This window comes from Crocuta crocuta, unplaced genomic scaffold (assembly GCF_008692635.1).
Source record: "Crocuta crocuta isolate KB4526 unplaced genomic scaffold, BGI_CrCroc_1.0 scaffold346, whole genome shotgun sequence".
Taxonomy (NCBI): domain Eukaryota; kingdom Metazoa; phylum Chordata; class Mammalia; order Carnivora; family Hyaenidae; genus Crocuta; species Crocuta crocuta.
In genome coordinates this window covers 4,764,255-4,771,853 of record NW_027527957.1, presented here as the reverse complement: position 1 = coordinate 4,771,853, position 7,599 = coordinate 4,764,255, and positions in this window count along the sequence as shown.

Sequence of the window (7,599 nt, the reverse complement as noted above, 5' to 3'; positions counted from 1 at the left end):
AAAAAAAAAAAAAAAAAAAAAAAAAAAAAAAAAAAAAAGACTAGCAGGTGGAATTAAGATTACAGATTTTCAAACAGGAATATTGTTCTGGATTACCAGGGTGGGATCAAAGAAATCTCATGGATACTTAAAAGTGAAAGAGAAGAGTAATGGAGATTCAGCAGACAAAGGCAGAAAATTAGATCTGATATATGCAAAATGAGGACTCCGCTTTTGTTTGGAGGGCTTCAAAAATGGGGAATATAGCCAGGAACTTAGAAATTCAGTGGCCTTTGGAAGTTAAGAATAGCTCTTCGCTAATAGGCAGCAAGACAGGGACCTCAGTCTTACAGCTGCAACAAACAACTTGAATTCTGCCAACAACCTGACTGAACAAGAAAACATATCATCCTCTAGAGTTTCTATAAACACACATCGAAACTCCTTGATTTTAGTCTTGTAAGACTCCAAGCAAAGGCCCAGTCAATCTGCCAGACCACTGATCTAAAGAAACCAATATAATCAATTTGTGCTGTTTATAAGCCACTAAGTTTGTGGTAATTTGGTATGGTAATGTGTTAATTTTGTGGTAATATGGTAGCAATAGAGAATTAATATAGTTCTCCTTTTCTGGCACCATGATATATCCAGATAACCTGTTCCTGAAGAGTTTATCTTACTTAAATAGGCCCTGTTAATTGGCAACCAGGCTTTCTCAAATATTTTGTTATGACAAATACAATTAATTAAATTTTAGATACGTAATTTTGCAAATATATAAAAACAAAGTGATAGATAATTTTGATAGCTATTTCAATTAACTTCCGTTGAGATTTTTATCAATCTACACTCCAGTAACACATACCTGGACTTCTTTCTCTAAGCTTGCAACCACGCATAGGCTACACATCTTTGTGACTGTTACCAATCTCAGTAATTGAAAATAGCATTAATTTTATTTCTATAATTTTCACTGTAGCAGATTTCTCATAGGTATGTGTTGTTCTGTGAACAATTTTTACAGCCCTTACCTTATTTCTTATGTATGAGTAAAGATCCTTTATATATTTCTTATTTATAAAGGTAAATTTGCATTTCACTCATATAAATTATAATTTTTTAAATTTTATTGTTTTTCTTTGACTTTTTAATACTCTTTTCTTCATGTAGAAGAATTCCATCATTACTAAACCTTTTATTTATTGTTTCTAGGTATTATTTTGCACTTAAATATTCCTTATTTTGTGAGAGAATTAAAATATTTTTTTAATGTCTTATTTATTTCTGAGAGAAAGAGAGACAGCGTGAGCAGGGCAGGGTCAGAGAGAGAAGGAGACACAGAATCTGAACCAGGCTTCAGGCTCTGAGATAGCTGTCAGCACAGAGCCCAACTCGGGGCTTGAACCCATAAACCGTGAGATCATGACCTGAGCTGAAGTCGGACGCTTAACGGACTGAGCCACCCAGGCGCCCCTAAAATCTTTTTCAAAAGGCACATTTAACATTGCAGTAATAACGATTAAATAATAAACTAAATGGAAATAAAAAGTATTATAGGAGATTTCTTTTAAAATAGATTTTGAAGGGTATATATATATATATATATATATAATGTATATTTGCATATGTTTTACATAATATTTANCGTGCTCATCCCCACAAGTGCCCTCCTCTGTGCCCATCACCCTTCTTCCCCTCCCCCCCATCCCACCTGCCCTCAGTTTGTTTTTAGCATTCAAGAGTCTCTCATGGTTTGCCTCCCTCTCTCTCCCCAACTATTTTTCCCTTTCTCCTCCCACATGGTCCTCCGTTTAGTTCCTCCTAATCCTTCTATACGTGCAAACATATGGTATCTGTCCTTCTCTGCCTGACTTATTTCGCTCAGCATAACACCCTCAAGGTCCATCCATGATGCTACACATGGCCAGATTTCATTCTTTCCCATTGCTATGTCGTATTCCATTGTATAGATAAACCACATCTTCTCTTTTTCATTGCTATTGCCCTGTCTCTTCTCATTTTGTCTCTGTTTGTATTGTTCCTCCAAACTTATTGGAACTTACATTTCACTAGTAATTAATATTTTCTTTTATTCTTTTCTAATAGATTTCTTTAGAAATATTCCTTCCCCCTCTTTCTTCTATATGTTTCCAGTCATAGAGGTCTTTGTTGAATTACCTTCTATGCCCTCTTTGTTACTTTCTTATTGTGTCTCTTGTCTCTCTTTTACCAGGTTATATGACTTCTTTGTTTTTTAAATTTTTCTACTAAAATCACATATCACTTTTTAACTCCAAATGTTTTACATAGATCCAGTTATACTGTGTTTTGTTTTGTTTGTTTATTCATTTGTTTTATTTCAATTTACACAGGGCACTTAACTTCCTGACTATGCCTTTTTCTTTTCTTTTTTTTTGTCAAAAACAATCACATAAATCTTATTTCTAGGGAAGAAACACACTAATTTTACTGGGTAGTTGGTCATGATTATACTAAATTTGTCTACATTTAAAAATATATTTCACTAAAAAGTTTCTCTAGTTGCAGCCATGGTAGGCTTCCTGTGTACTTTTATGCTCTTTTTGCCTACAAGCAAAAAGCACACAGTTGTTTGATATCTCCAATCTCTTCAGTTCAAAGTGTTAGTTCATATATTTCTCAACCTATATCACAGACCTATCAAAAGCATCTTATAAATGTATTAAATGTTTTAATAAATTATTTAATTAATCATATGGAGAATAATATACATAATTATATGAAATTATGATTATATGAAATAACATATTATATAAAGTTTTGTATTTTACATATTTAACATATTATTTATTATACAGTTATAATTTATCATCTAGAATGAACTTGCTAAATGAAAAATTAAGAAGTTTATTTATTTGTATTTATATATTTTGTTTTAGAGAGTGAGAGAGAAAATGAGAGAGTGTGCTGTGATTTGCTTAGTTAAGTTGTCAGAATATCATCTTTTCATACCTGTCTTTTTATTCTAGTCCAGTTTTCTCACATTATGGTTTCAAATATAAATCCAATTTCTCTGCTGATATTAAGCTAGATACAAGTTCATTTGTCTGTTTACTCAAAAGCTATTCATTGTGATGAAGACATTTTTCTAGGTTCTGGTGATAGATGAATGAGAAAAACAGGAGAAATCTTTGATCTTATGGAACTTAAAACCTAAGGTTATTCAAAAAATATAAATACATATTAAATATGTTAGTGATGAAGCCACGGAGAATGAAGAGTGCAGTAAAAGAGAATGGGTGCTATCATATGAGTAGTTGGGAAGAAATCTATGATAAGGTGACTTTGAAATCATGTGTCTGAAGAAAATGAAAAATGAGCTATGTTTATAGTCAACATAGTCAAGGGACAGCATTCACACAAGTGAATGTCTCACCATCCCAAACCTTTGAAGATCATGCTACTATATCAATAAGTGTACTTTAAGTTAAAAAATATTTTTAACATTTATTTATTTTTGAGAGACAGAGAGAGACAGAGCATGAGTGGGGGAGGAGCTGAGAGAGAGAAAGTCACAGAATTTGAAGCAGGCTCCAGGTTCTGAGCTGATAGCTCCCTTGTATGAGCTCAACCCCACAAGCTGTGAGATCATGACCTGAGATGAAATTGGACACTTAACAGACTGAGCCACCCAGGTGCCCCGATAAGGGATTGTATTTTGTTATTATATTTTTAATGTTTATTTATTTTTGAGGGACAGAGAGAGACAGAGTGCATGTGGGAGAGGGGTAGGGAGACAGGGGGAGACACAGAATCTGAAGCAGGCTCCAGGCTCTGAGCTGTCAGCCCAGAGCCTGACGCGGGGCTCAAACTCATGGACCGTGAGATCCTGACCTGAGGTGAAGTTGGATGCTCAACTGACTGAGCCACCCAGGCACCCCACAATAAGTGTATTTTAATATCAACAAATAAAAGCAAAATGAAGCAAACATATTTATTTACCAAATATGTAACCTCAACAGAAAATCGTTATCTTTTATTGTTAATGGATGAGAAAAATTCCATTAACAGTTCCATCTCAAAAATTTTTGGTAACTATATATTTTAGGTAACGTAATTTCTGGGAAATAGTTTACCTCTACAGTTCAATAAAAATAGTTAATTCTTTTTTTGGCAATGATTTGAAAGAAAAAATATTACTAGGCTTAAAATTGTCCCAAATATATTAAAACATACTCAAGATAAATTATATGAAAAGATAGTTAATACCTTCTGGTTTCTGCTTGCAGGAAATTTTGATTTCTAGACAATACTTAAACATCTTAAAGGCTTTCCATAAGTAGATGTGGATTTCTCAAAGGAGAAAATAGATGTGCATGAATATTGCCTAGAAGCATGTTCTTTCAAAGGTGGTCATAATATTCAGAACATGAATATGTCACCATCATTCCCCATATCAAAGTGACAGCACTTTTTAAATGATAACTTCACAAACATATGAAAGTAAACAACAAAAAGATTTTAATCAATAGCTCTTCTCTTATGTTTAAAAAAGAAAAATGAGTGATTGTGTCACTTATATTGCTGTTAATATTCCCTAGTTCTAAAATTAATGTCCAATTGTATGAACTCTGTAAATTGCAGGTTTTACTCTTATTGAGGTTTTGGCTCATGTATCTTTAATAAAGTATGGAGATTCCCATAGCTCAGTCTCTGTGTAAATTTGCACCTAATGAAACAAAGTCTAATAACAAAAACTAAAAATAATAATTATAAATTATTTCAAAGCCTTACTGCTTTTCTTATGAGTACGCAGGGCAATTTGGTTGTTAATATTTAGTGATACTTTTCAGTCCTGATATTCATAGCTCTCTTGTGTCTCACTGCTGCTTCTGAATTTCTCCCCCTCTAAGTAACTAAACTTTCTCATCAGCTCTGACTTTAGGCTTTATTGTTGTTGTTGCTTTTTCTTCTCCTTCCCTTTTTATTATCTTTCTCTTTCAGAACTTCATTGTGTTGGCCAACTTAACTTTCTTTAGAAGTTAATCTTTTGCTATTTTATAATACTACTTTTCACATCCCTTTAATTCATCATCACAAAAAATCAAATTCTGGCAACCAGCTCATTCAGTAGCTAGCTGGAAAAAAATGGGAAATAACAGAAAAAGACATTGAAAAAAATATATTTACCTTCAGCTACCATCCTTTAAAAGATACTCCTACACTAAAATAGAGACAGAACCAAAGTCCGTATACAATAACTTTGTATAGACTATTGAGGGTTTAATTATATGTTTTTTTGTTTTATGGTAAAAACACATGCTTTGACATTCACAGGTGTTTCTCTATAGCAGCTTCATCCTGTTAAGGACATATATTGTTAGAGCATTTGAAGCATTGAACTTAGTAAAACCTTAACCGGATTGATCCTCTGATGGATGATTTCCCTATGAACCAAACAACCAATTTTCTAAGATTTAACACAGCATTTCTGGGACCTACCATAAGTCCCATGTATAAAAATAGACAAATAGTGAAAAAGAGACATTTCACTATGTTTCTACAAATATCTTCCTCATGGGGAAAGAAAATCACCACCTCACGGTGCACAAACTTGTGAGACACTATGTGTATAATTTATAGGTTCTTTGTAATAAGACAATAAAATATGAATTTCTATGGTTATGATTTCATAAAAACAGCATTTTATCTCATTATCACTCCCCACATATCTTTGCAAGGTGACTGGAATCATCGTTTATTTTTTTTAATGCTTATTTATTTTTGAGAGAGAGAGAGCAGGGGAGGGGCAGAGAGAGAGGGAGACACGGAGACTGAAGGAGGCTCCAGGCTCTGAACTGTCAGCACAGAGCCGGACTTGAGGCTTGAATCCATGAACTGTGAGATCATGACCTAAACCAAAGTTGGAGGTTTAATCAACTGAGCCACCCCGACACTCCTGGGATCATCTTTTTAATAAACACTTGATTGTTAGTGAAGTACTGCTTTTCTTGTGCAAATGTTCTTCTGCTATTTTCTGTTCTACTTAAAAGCAAATTTCCAAATTTATCTAACTGATATAATCAGAATATTTTCGTTGTCAAAAGACATTGTCCTGGTATTCCAGTTATTTCTTTCACACATAGACATGGACATTATGCCTCTAAATGTCTAGACTATGAAATCTCAGAAATGGTTACAAATGAAATACTTTATCAGAGGCCACAGGGGACCATCTGGGAAGAGTACCATGGAAAAGCTAGCAGAGTCAGGTCCTTCCTGGAGGCCTTGTACTCCATCTTTACTTGAGAAGCTCACCAGAGTACAAGGAACTTTGCTGGGGACAACACCTCCAGAGTAAAAACAAAGAAACAAAAAATACACTCATCAGCACATACACATGTAACACACACACACATTAATTTAGGGAGGTGCTGGATTCTCAAATAGAAGTAAGCATAAATTTGACAATTTTTTTCTTCAGAATATATTTATTATCCCTCAAAAGTGTGATTTATATATGCATAAAATCGTAGCTCATGGCATAGCATTTTGTTTTCTAATACTAATGATACCAAATTGGATCAACTTCACAAGGCCAACAAATGGATGTTTCCCTAAAGGCTGACAATGCCCAGAAAGAAATCTGTGACTTACAGTTAGAGGCCATTGGGAGGAGAGGGAAGGAAATATCCCATCACAGATAGTTTAGTATCCATTTATAACTCTTGCCTGAATCATTCATGACAATGGGACTTTGTTCTAATCAGTGTTCATTGGTAGACCCTCTGTGAGTTATGGAATAAGGTACATCTGGTGGAGTAATGATGAGAAAGAGAGACTAAAAACAGAGGAGTCACCCAACTGACTAATGAGTCTGAAAACTCAAGATGGTCAGCTGCCAAAGTGGGTCAAGGAAGAGTGAGTTGGTGACATTTTTGGGGAGCTGTAGTCTAATATGTAATGATGGGACCTGGGATCTGTCACTCAGAGGGGTTTATTCAGCAGAAAGAAGACTTGAAAATAAGATGGAAGAGAATGAAAACAAGCTGTTACTCAGTATCATTTTTGTAACTGTCTTTCATTCCTAACCATGACAACCTTTGGGAAATAATAATTACTGCTTTACTTCCTCATCTCAAATATCTTAGGAATTCATATTTTGGTCAAGCCTAATGTGGCAAAATACAAGGAAGGAGCCTTTAGGTACTTTGAGTTCCAGCTTAACCAACACCTGGGAATCTAAATCACCGCAGCCTATTCCTTGTCAACTTGATCACCCTTCATTACTGTTTTAATCACATTTAGCTTCCAAATAAAGCAATTACAAGATCAGGCCAGCTACTTTAGCATGAGTGAATTCAATTAAGTCAATCCTCGGTCAGAAGACATCTGTGTGGAAACAGAGTGAATTAGATATTTTGTTAATTCCATTTACGGTGGTTATGGACTAGGAAAACAATTCATATCCTCATGGTTTTATTCCAGTGCTAACAAATTGTTGCCCCTTCCATGATGGCTGAATGACTGGCCCCTTGGTTGAATGGTGGTAAAACACATGTTCAACATTGCTATCTGCTGCTGATAGGTTTGGCATTCTGCATCGACATAGCCAGATTGCCTTGGTGAGTAAAGCATATA